This window comes from Elaeis guineensis, chromosome 9, assembly GCF_000442705.2.
Source record: "Elaeis guineensis isolate ETL-2024a chromosome 9, EG11, whole genome shotgun sequence".
Taxonomy (NCBI): Eukaryota; Viridiplantae; Streptophyta; class Magnoliopsida; order Arecales; family Arecaceae; genus Elaeis; species Elaeis guineensis.
The window spans coordinates 90,292,716-90,305,519 of NC_026001.2; positions in this window are offsets into that span (position 1 = coordinate 90,292,716).

Consider the following 12,804-nt stretch of genomic DNA (forward strand, 5'->3'; position numbering starts at 1 on the left):
TCTGGGTTGACACAGTTGACGTAGCGGGTTACTTGATCAATCGATCACCTCACACCAGGTTGGATGGTAGGCTTTCAGAGGAGGTGTGGTCTGGGAGGACAGTTGGGCTGGGCCATCTACGGGTATTTGGGTGCACGACCTATGTGCACATTGGAGCTGGTGAGCGGAGCAAGCTAGACGTCAGATTACGCAAGACGGTGTTTCTAGGCTATCCACGAGGAGTTAAGGGATACAGACTATGGGATCCCTTGAAAAAGAAGGTCATCATTAGTCGGAATGTGACTTTTGATGAGGATTCAATCCTACGGAGGCAAGCAGGCATGGAGGAGCAGCAGGAGTAGGAGGAGGTCCAGCAGGGCGCTGCTGGACAGCTTACCTTTTTGATTTTGCCTCTTGCAGGTACTACTGGAGGACATGACATTCAGGTGGAGAACCTACCTAAGGTGTCTCCACAAGTGGAGAGGACTCGGACGGATGATCGAGGCGAAGAGGTCCAGCAGGAGCGAGCTGGACCGAGGACTGATATCGGTGTTGCCCTACACAAGCCCAAGAGGACCATCAAGCAACCGGACCGATATGGCTTCGAGGAGACGCTGTCATATGCCCTGGTGACAGTGAATGGAGACCCATATATGTATCAGGAGGCTATTGAGAGTCAGGACAGAGAGCGGTGGGTCCAGGCGATGTCCGAGGAGATGCAGTCTCTCCACCAGAACCAGACTTGGCGATTGGTGCAGTTGCCACAGGGGAAGAGGCCCATTGGCTGCAAATGGGTCTACAATCGCAAGGAAGGGCCTTCAGAGCAGGGAGGTATCAAATTTAAGGCGAGGTTAGTGGCCAAGGGATACTCCCAGAAGGAAGGCATCGACTTCAGCGAGGTCTTCTCTCCCATCGTCAGACATACTTCCATCAGAGTACTGCTGAGCATTGTAGCAGCTCAGGATTTAGAGCTGGAGCAGATGGATGTCAAGACGGCGTTCCTCCATGGGCATTTAGAAGAGAGGATTTACATGGAGCAGCCACCCGGTTTCAGGGATCCAGGATCAGAGGAAAAGGTTTGTTTGTTGCAGAAGTCGCTGTACGGGTTGAAGCAGTCGTCGAGGCAATGGTACAAGCGGTTCGATTTCTATGTGCGCAGCATTGGACTTTTCAGGTGCGAGTTTGATCCCTATGTTTATGTTCAGTCTCTTGAGGATGGTTCTAGGGTGTTCCTACTCTTGTATGTGGATGACATGCTTATAGCATGCAAGAGTAGGAAGGTTGTGCAGGATCTGAAGGCATCCTTATCTCGGGAGTTTGAGATGAAGGATTTGGGCCCTGCAAGGAAGATCCTAGACATGAAGATTTTCAGAGACCGATCCTGAGGGTGCTGCATCTATCTCAGGGGGGCTACATACAGAAGGTCTTAGAGAGGTTCGGGATGAAGGGAGCAAAGTCGGTGGAGCTACCACTTGCCGGTCACTTCAGACTCTCGAAGACCATGGCGCCACAGACTGAGGTGGAGGCTCAGGAGATGGAGATGGTTCCTTATGCTTCAGGAGTTGGGAGCTTGATGTATGCGATGGTCTGTTGTAGGCCAGACATCGCTCATGCAGTGAGTCAGGTTAGCAGGTTCATGGCGCAGCCTGGCAGGGAGCACTGGAGAGCTCTGAAGTGGATATTCAGATACTTGGCGGGTTCAGTTGGAGTTGGCATCTGCTACGAATAGCGAGGAGGTGCAGTGGGATACTCTGACATGTCTAGGGAGGCTCAAGGTCTGATTGACGGTTAGGTAGATGCAGACTTCGGTGGAGATGTGGATACCTGGAGGTCTACGACAGGCTTCATCTTTAGCCTGTATGGAGGTCCTATTTCTTGGAGATCGAGTCTGCAGCCTATCACGGCCCTATCGCTACAGAGGTAGAGTACATCAAGCTGACAAAAGTAGCTAAGGAGGCAATTTGGCTGAAGGATTTGTTGACGGAGATGGACCTTACTCAGGAGGCCATTAAAGTGCACTGTGACAGTCAGAGTGCATTTCTATTAGCACAGAACTCAGTCTATCATGCAAGGACAAAGCACATCAATATTCGGTATCATCGGATCAAGGAGCTTGTGGAGGATGGCGAGGTGGAGCTGGTAAAGGTACACACTAAGGAGAATCCAGCTGATGCACTTACGAAGGTACTTCCACGGGACAGCTTTCAGAGATGTGTTGAGCTGATTCGGCTGATGGACAGAGTGGAGCTGGTTGAGGCCTTGGGACACCAAGGTGGAGATTGTTGTGATCCAGGTGGTGTGCCCAATACCCAGGGGACCAAGGCTAAGGCCAAGATCCATCATTCATGAGGGCTTCATGGAGGCTCTAGGACTAGTTGGGCCCTAGGTTGAAAGGCTGTGGGCCTTTCGAGTTCTTGAGGTCTAGGTTATGTGGGCCTCAAGGAATCAACTTTTTATGGGCCAGGTCTGGGCCCAGGATAGGTGAGATTAGGTCGAGTCATGGATGTACATAGGCTTGGGTTAACCTAATCTTCCATAGAATTGGTCAAGGGAGTTTTGGGTTTGAGTCACTTGACCCTGTGTTTATATATACATGCACTGTATAGGTTTGATTAAGCCAAGGAATATGAAAACCCTTTCTCCCAAGTCTCTCTCTCTCTTCTCCCTCTCTTTTCAGCTATTCTCCATGCCCCAGGAGCAAGAAACCCTAGGGTTTCTTGCCGCCAGATCCAAAGAAGGCAGAAAAAGCAGGGGAGGCGCTAGGGTTTTGAGCCCCTCCCCCTTTGTGCCGCCAACCATATTGCCTCTCCCTCTCTTACAGCCACCCAAACATCAGGTCCAGGATTTGAAATCTCTTGCTATGAGGTTGGTACAAGTTTCTCTCAGATCTGGAGTTGATCTGAGGTCGTTTGAGGCACGGATGAGATCTCCATCAACAGATCTACAGAAAAGGCTGCAGTAGGACAGATCTGTAAGGTCTGATTCTATCTACCTTCTTTCTTATCTAGAATATCCTGATTTGAGATCTACAAATTGAAAGACCTCGATCCAGGCCTGATCTGATTGAGTACCAGATCTTGAATTTTTTAGAGGTGATCTTAGAGGTGTTCTTCATCTGGAACGAAAGGCTGACGAAGAAGACAGCAACCAGGCTGATTTCGTCAAGGGCCTTCGATCAAGTCCAGAAGTCTCCAGATTTATTCGTTGCTGGTTCCGCTGCACCCAAGGTCCGTGGGAGGAGCCAGGATCGTGCTCCAACAATATCGATCCGGTTGCCTCATGTTTGGCTTGTGCAGTGCAACCCCGATGTCTATTCTGGATCCCACTCATTCATGTTGAGCCTCTCAACTTCTACCTCCCATCTCAGCCCTCTCCACCTGTGGAGATACTTTTGGAGAGTGCTCCACCCGAATATCGAGTCCTCCAGATGCACTTGCAAAAAGCAAAATAGTATAGGAAATTAGCTGTCCACCGCTGTCCGACTGGACCTCCTACTGCTCCCGCTGTTTCTCATACCTTTTCATCTTTGAAAAACTGAATTTTCATCAAAGACCATATCTCTACTAATGACAGCTTTCTTCTCCAAGGGATCCCATAGCCGGTATCCCTTAACACCTCATGGATAACTAAGGAGCACCATCTTCTTTGACTTGACATCCAACTTGCTCCGCTCACCAGCACCCACATGCATACAGGCCGTGCACCCAAACACCCTTAGATGGTTTAGCTCCACCTTCTTTTCAGACCATTTCTCCTCTGAAATTTTACCATTTAATTGGGTGTGAGGTAATCAATTTACTAGATAATAGGCTACATCAACTATATCTACCCAAAATGCCTTAGTAAACCCTACTTGCAGCCTCATACACCTTGCTTTCTCCAAAAGGATTCTGTTCATCCTTTCGACTACTCCATTTTACTGAGGAGTCCTCCTCACCAAGAAGTATCTTTTGATGCCATATTCACAAAAAATTTGAAACTCCTTGCTGGTGTATTCTCCACCATTATTTGACTGCAGACACTTCACACTACAGTCCTATTCTTTCTCCACTTCAGCTTTTTAGACCTTGAATCTTATGAAGTCTTCTAATTTTTTTCTTCATAAAATAAACCCAAAGCTTCTTCGAGAAATCATCTATCAGGTTGAGGAAGCATCTCGCCCCATTTCTTGCTAAACTTGAGGCTGATCCCCATACGTCAGTGTGAACTAGCTCCAGTGGGGCTGCACTGCGAGAAGTGCTAATGGCAAATTGGACTCTCTTCTGTTTGCCATCTTGCATGGCTCACACACCTATGAAACATCACCATCCAGATCTAGGATCAACCCATTCTTGCTCAGCATCTTCATTTCTCGGTCTCTCATATGGCCCAGGTGGAAGTGCCACAACTGATAAGCCCCTTGCTGATCCTGCACTGCAGTTGCTACGTCAGATTCTTCGATCACCATAGGTCCCTCCATTCTGCATAGATTGTTCTCCAATCTTCTTCTCCTCATCACCACCATGGCTCCACTTGAGATGTTCAACAGTCTACTCCTGGCATGACTGCTGAAGCTGTAGCCGCTCCACTCCAGATAGCCCAGTGATACAAGATTCTTCTTCAGTTTCAGGACATGCTTCATATTTGTAAGAGTCCGTATTATCGCATCAAACATCTTCACCCTAATGGTCCCTATACCGGCGACCTTGCATAGGTGATCATTTTCGAGTGTCACACTTTCCTCATCTATCTTGGTGTATGTAGAGAATCAAGACCAATTCGAGGTGTAATGATGGGAACAGGCTGAATCTAGGATCTATACTTCTGTGCTATTCCTATGACCATCCAACACCATCGAAAGGTCATCCTCTATCTCGAGATCAGCCACTATACTCAGCAAATCAGATCCTCCCTTTTCTCCCTACTTCTTCTTCCAAAACAGACAATCCCGCTTAAAGTGTCCAATTTCATTGCATTTGAAGTACTTGACTTCCTTCTTGTCCTTTCGGGACTTTGACCATTCTCTTTGCTTGCTTCTTTTCTTTTTTATTCCTGATCTCTCCCCCACGGTCAAACTCTCTTAGGGAATATCTTTCCGTAGAGCAGTGTCGTCATCAATGGATCATAGAAAAGGTGCAGCGAGCATAGCAAAAGCAATAATTTATCTTTCTCCTCTATCTTCATTCCAATATTCAGCAAATCATTGCTGATTTGATCGAATTTTTGGATGTGTACCATGACATCTCCATATTTCTGCATTCGAAGGCTATACAGTTGCTTCTTCAGCATCAATTTGTTGCATATGTTCTTCTCCATGTACAGGGTGTGCAACTTCAACCATAATCCTTTGGGAGTTCTCTCTTCCAACACCGAATACAATATTGAGTCCGCCAAATATCCTCTAATCGTTGAACATGCATTTTTCTCTAAGAATATCCACTGCCTATCTGTCATCCCTTCAGGCCTCTCCTCCAATGCCAGATCCAACTCATGCTGAATCAACAAATCTTTTATCCGAACTTTCTACATAAAAAAGCTCTCCTTCTCATCAAACTTCTCAAAATCTACTTTTATACTACTTTCTATGATTGAATCCAAACCACAAACATAGCAAACCATAAAGAGATTTGAGAAATACCTTGACAGGATGTTGCTGAAATTTCAACCTTTGAAGATCTTGCTGCTCCTGGCTTCTTCCTGCTTTTCATACGAACCCTGCTCTAATACTAACTGTTGGAATATTTTTTCAGAACCTGTGGAGATCTGGAATCAGCAGCAATCATTCAAAAAGAGGCATCCAACCAGAGGATATGGCGGCCACAAGGGGGCGCCAACTAAGGCTTGGCGCTAGGGTTTCTTGGTGAAGGGCGCTAGGATTTGGGCATCCTCCCTTGAACCCTAGATGGCAGCTAGGGTTTTTCACACCAAGGGGGGCGGCAACCAAAGAGAGATGAGGAGAGAGAAAGTAAGGGAGAAAATAATTTGAATTAACCTTGGCTCAACCTGAAACTAAATACAATGTATATTTATACAGGATCAATGTGACTCAATCCAAAAACTCCCATAGCTAACCCAATATAAGATTGTACTCATCCAAGCCCATTTACATCTATGATTTTGACCTAATCTTATCTCTTTTGGACTCAAATCTATCCCAATACAAGTTAGCCCCTTAAGGTCCAAATCTTTTGGACCTCAAAACTATGAAGGCTAACCCTAGGGCCCAAACCAACCTTAGAACTCTCATAAATGCCTCATAGGTCATGGACCTTAGCTTTTTTCTTGACCATCTAAGGCTTTGGAGCTCCACACCAGATCCTACACTTTGAACAAGATTAGCATAAAAATGTTCAAGTTAAAGATAAATTAGGTTGGTTCACAAAAAGGAAGAAAGTATCTCTGGTCAACTATTTTTTCTTGTTTTCCTTTTTGAAGAACCAGAAATAATATGAAATAATCTTTACTTGAAATAATAACTCATTTATACAACTGGACAAAATAAAGTTGTAAGTTTATTTTAAAAATATAACATTCCTACATTGTATTCATTAGTATGCTCTTTATCCCATGAGGAAGACCAACAAATTGAAGTATTTTTCATAGATATATCAAAACTAATTATATTATGACAACTTGCAAATATTAGCCTTATTTAATTCTCATTATATAGTCTATTATTTCTTAATTGAGTCCTAAGATGTAATTTAATTCAAATCAATTGAATAACCTATATAATTAAAAATTAGATAATTCATAGTGGGATACTAATTTATGTTATTTTAATTCTTAGAATCAATGGCAGATGATATAAATGAACTTTGATCTCACCTAAAAGTTATATGGGAATTTTTTTTTTAAAAAATGAAATCAAAGGTTGATATACAGCCAATGCTTGAATAGTCTAAATCATATTGAATTATTTAAAAAATGAGATTTTGGTAAAAATTATTTGAAACTTGGAACAAGAAAAATAACAATCTAAAGAAATCTTATTCTACACTTGATAGTTTTCAGGTGCATTTATGGATCCATATCCAAGTTCGATCTTTTTATATTAATATTTTAATTCATTTTACAATTGCAATAATTCACTCTTGACTAACGTTTGTTATTTTTTTTTAAAAAAGAATATATAATGGAACGTCACAAATCTATTAGCAATTAGCAATTTTGTTTTCTTACTGGAATTTACTTTTTCTTATGTATCAAATCTTTCATTACTATTTATTATGATATTGGAGTTTAATGTTTAAAAAAATAATATAGATACATATTTTCTATAGCTTATAGCATATGGTATAATATGCATATTGCATTATATGTTAGAATTTCAACAAAATGAACTACTAATATTTTTTTTCAAAATAAATTAAGAGAAAAAATATAGATTTATACTAGATCTATTCAAGGGTTGGGTAGTCCACCTAGCTTGCCCGAGTCTAAAGACTTTTGGCATGCTCGAGCCAAAGATTTTAGGCCAATAGATAAGATCGGACCTAGAAAATAAGCCTATGTAACAAGCAAACTAGGCCCAAGGTTTAGATTAAAGCCCAGTGTGGGCTAGCTTAAAATTTTTTATTTTTCTTTTTATTTATGTTTGATACATTTATACTTCTAATTAATAATGCGGGTGATATGTGAACTTAACGGAATAATAGATGTATCATAAGTTGTTTTTAATAATTATCATTCATATTCAACAATCTTTTAAAATATTTTTAAAATATTTTTATTATTCTTGATTATTTTTAAGAAAAATAGTCATGAAGTCCAAGGTCAAACTCGAAATTTGAAGCTCAAGTAAGGGCCTAGCTTAAGCTTGGAAAATAGGCTTAAAAGTGTATTGTATTGGCTTTTGGACAAAGCCCGACCTGTCCAATCCATGAGTAGGTCTAATTTATTTATAACCTTTTCAAATAAATAGAAAAACAAGTATCACAATAAACCAAAACTTAATTTATCTAAAATTAAGTTTTTTATGTACTATTGTTGGTATATAATATCCAAACAAATTAAGATGTTTACAACTATTGATATTAATTTGTGCATTGGCTTGGTATATAATATGCATTATAAATTAAAATGCATAACCGTAAATTAGTTTTTTTTCTTATTTCTAACTTATTGTTATGTTGCCTCTAATTTAGTTAATAGCTTTTATAGAGACTTAATTGGATCTTAAAGAATAATCTAATAAATTATCAAAATAAATTATCAAGTGAATTTATTCATCACATAGAAGATTTCTAATGTAGTATATATTATATTTGATAGAATAATTTGATATAATCATACTTTATATACTACATCTATCTACTTGGCTATAGAAGAAGTAAACTTTATGATTTTTTTCTTTATTTAAATCAAAACTTTTGCAATGCCATCTAATTTTATTATAAAAATAATACAATTTTCATCTTTTCAAAAACACAATAATTAAAAAAATATATAGTCATGTTGCTTTCAAGTTAATAATCAAATGTATGGCTCTTATCATGCTTAGTAAGAACAACTTTGAAATAAATAAATATGCCCAATTTATTTATAAAAATTCATAACATGTAAAAATATTATCATCTTTCTATCATATAGTGGTAATATTTGTAAATAGTTATTGTTAGAAGTAACTTGTGATATCAAAGCTAACTTGGTCTAGTTAACCTATATAATAAACACAATGCTTGAGAATTTTGTGGTTAAATGAGCTATAGCTTAACATTCCTTGGATAAAATTAGATTTAAATATAATTTTTGTTTAAAGTACTTATATTGCTCCTTGAATTGATTTTGATGATTACAAAGCATTTGAGGAGATTACTAATGATTTTGGCTTGGAAAAAGACTTATTGCATTTCAAAGGCAAAATCGTAATTTTATCAAGACCTGATTCAGAAGCCTCAAGAGTAAGAACTAAAGACGCACAATCCATTGGAGGAAATTTCAATATTTTTGGAAGTATATTTTGTAAGAAAATCAGATTTTTATTTTTGAGTCGATCCCATGAGTCGACTCATGGCTTAAAGGGCTGAACGGTACGCTGAAATTTTGGCTGGCACTCTCTGTGAGTCGACTCCAAGGGTCAATCCCTTGGCATGAGTCGACCCTATGAGTCGACCTCTGCTGCTTTGCAGGCCAAAATTACAGAACAGTCATTTTCTATTCTGTTCCACAGAAGTCGACCCTATGAGTCGACCCATGAGCATGAGTCGACCCTATGAGTCGACCCTTGTGACGGAAAAATTCTACAACGGTTAGTTTTTAACTCGTTTCAATTGCATTTAATGCTCATTTAATGTGCTCTAACGGCTCTATTTCAGTTCAGATTACTCTCCACCATTATTTGAAGCTATATAAAGGGACTTAAAGGAGGGAATCAAAGAGAGAGAAAAATATTTGAAAAAAAATTCTTCAAGCATTCTTGTCAACCCTAAGCAAGAGCCCACAAAAAGAGTTCAAGAAGCTTTTATTTCAAGTTCACCAACTCCTCAAAAGTTCATTAAAGTCTCCAACTACCTTGAGAAAATCAAGAAGAGCTTCCTTCTAATTGTGTAAAGTGTATTTAAAGCTTTATTCGCTCATTAAAGGAGCTTCATCTGTATTTCTGTGTAATTAACTCTAATACTCTTTTTGAGTTATTGTGTTTGTTTTAGAAGGGTTCCAAAACGTGGAAAAATTGATCCGAACTTTGAATCGGATTGTATTGGATTTGCTTGTACCTGAAAAATAAATGGTCTAGCTTGGGGTAGCTAGAGTCGGAGGTTTCGATTAGTGTATTCAGGTTGAATATAGTTTATTGGATTGAAATTCTCAAGTAGGAGCTTGAGGAGTGGATGTAGGTACAAGGTTGGCACCGAACCACTATAAATCCTCTTGTTTGTGTTGTGCTTAATTGCTCTCCTTTTAAACTTCTTTATTCTCTTACATTCTTGCATCCAACCATTACCCTTGCATCAATTACACTCTTCTTACTTATCTTGCTATAGTTAAATATTCTTCATAAGTTGCAAGTTAAGTTTAAATTTTTAGAAACCCAATTCACCCCCTCTCTTAGATTGCATAGCTGGGCAACAACTTATTTGGAAGGGACTCATTTGTGTCATTGAGATTTTGCAGGCTCTGTATAGACTTGACAATGATGCTAATTGGATCTTAGGTCTCATAGCAGCTAATTATTTTGATATCTACTCAATATATTTGGACTTTGAGAATGTAACTAGGTAGTTCTAAACTATCCACACCAAAATTCATCGTATCGATCAACAGAATATCATAGCAAATATATCATATTGTACCAACATTAAATCGATATGCAGTCTCATACCATATCAATACTTGATATACTTCACTATCTCGTATCATACCAATATCATTGCAACAAAAATGGTCATTAGCAAATTTTTTAAATATTGCTAAAGGTTATAAAGAATGTGTAAATATTTTTATCGATATTTTTGTAGTAATTTCTTATGAGATGGTGTTCGCAATTAATTATCAGTATTTTTAAAAAAATATCGATAAAAATTTTTATTTTAGTGGTATTTATAAGTATCTTTAAAATTTTAATTCTATCATATATAAATATCTTTAAAATTTTAATATCAGTATTTTTTATATACTGATAAAAATTATTAAAAAATAAATTATATATCCTAAAATTAAAACAAAAAAAGGATTTGATGATAAGTTCTTAACCATCGAACTACAACTTATATTATTAACATATAAAAATAATTTATTTAACTTATTAATATTCGTTCATGTCATTAAATAAGTAATATTAAGAATATATATATATATATTATTTTATGAGATTAATATGACTAAATCAAGCTCTATATAAAATTAATAATTTAAGATTTAATGATAATTTTTTAAAATTTAATAAATTATGATATTATTTACCAACATATTAGTTAAATACCATAATAGCAGTTTTGATTTCTAGCACTTCAAGTTATATATCGTAAAATAAAAATTTATGGCAGTATTTATAATAAAGTACTACTAATAAAAAGAAATTTATTGAAAGATAGTGGTATTTTTATCAAAATATATAAAAAAAATTTATTGACATATAATAATAAATACTATAAGTAATTTATCGTCAAAAATCATAATTATTATAGTATATATTGATACTATAATAAGATAGTACTGAGATGGCAAACTTTGATCCATACTTATCAAAAAATAATACTATTGAATAAATTATGTCCTCCATAGCATATTACATACATGGTCTAAGTTCATTGGGATTACAATATCACCACTCTAGAGAGCTCAATGAAATTTTATATTCTGATACTTTTGATTGCTTATTTGTAATCTAATTCTTCAAAGTTTCATGGGGAAGAAGACATACTTGTTTCAACCCAAGAAAAGAATTAGTTATGTGGCATGCGCCAACCACTTTTGAAAAATATTATGACTTTATACTAACAATTATGATAAAACATTACTCAACAAGGAATTTAGTGGATTTGATTTTGGTTTCAAAATAAATTATCCATTATAAAAGCATTTATAATAGTAAAATAATGACACTAAAGATATGTTATGCTTAAACAAATAATTCTATTATATTTCAACAATTGTATTATCTACTTTTAGAAAACTGTTACAAAAGCAAGCATTAAAATTTTAAGATAATGCTTACATTAAATAGTGTTGTGACCCTTAATGTTGTTCTAATGGTCATAAAACAAAGGTAACAATCATTATGCATATATCCCTGATATATTTCCACTATTCTAGATAATGTATATACTCATGCAAGCAGAGCTTCTATTAGTACACTTCCATTGCATTCTCTTTCAATTTGGTTTCTTAGAGATATTTTTTAAAAAGGTATATTCGATAATAATAAAGATGCCATCAATTCATATCATCAATAGAAAAATATTAATATTATGGGCAAAAGCATATAAATATTTCGTTCAATAATAGAATCATAACCATCCATTTGATACCTTATTTCTCGAATGGAGGGGAGTAAGTCAAGTTGGCAGCAAGAAAAAAAAAAAAATCAAGGCTCAGAAATAAATTTCATGCCTTTGGGTTAGGTCCAAACCAACTTGCTAGGGTTTCAATACAATCAAACAAATCACTTGGTTGCTAAGCTCAAACAATGTTAGGATTTGAGGCTACTATCTTAGGGTTCATGCTGTGCCATGCAACTTGCATGTGCCAAACACTACTGTCAAAGGTATGATGGAGATAGTCTATTATGTAGCCTATTAATATTTTGTAAGGATTCAGATTGTATCTTTTTGATGAAAGAATGATCAATTTTTTCTCACGATATCAATTATTGAATTGTATTTTATATAGCTTTCAAAGTATAATGTTAGTGTCTAGTTTCATGTTGCAGACGGATGGAAGAAGCTCGTTGTGTTTTGAAAGCCACGTAAAGCATCATCCAAAAATACAACCCGAATCTTATCTTATTTTATAATATTAAAGATGCCAAAGCCCATTAACGTTCTAACCAGCCCATGTATTAATAACGCCGTTATGCAAACCGTCTGCTCCGACCGTTGTTCCGTCTTTACTGTACCAAATATTGCCAAGGATATTCCTTCTCCCCAAGATTTTTTTTTTTGGGTACAGAAGAAAGTCTATATTGAGGGAAAGCTCCAGAAATGGCCACGCCCTTTTTAATATCTCCACAAAAACCAGAGAAATCGTGGGCCAAGCAAAATCTCTCAATGTCCAGGCTTCCTATTCGTCCGATCCCGATACAGGATTCCGTCGTGTACCTTGACTCCATATTCAGGATACCCGCATACAGATTTATTTGCGAAGCGAATCAGCAAGCGTGTCGTAAGATACGCAAAAGTTGACGCC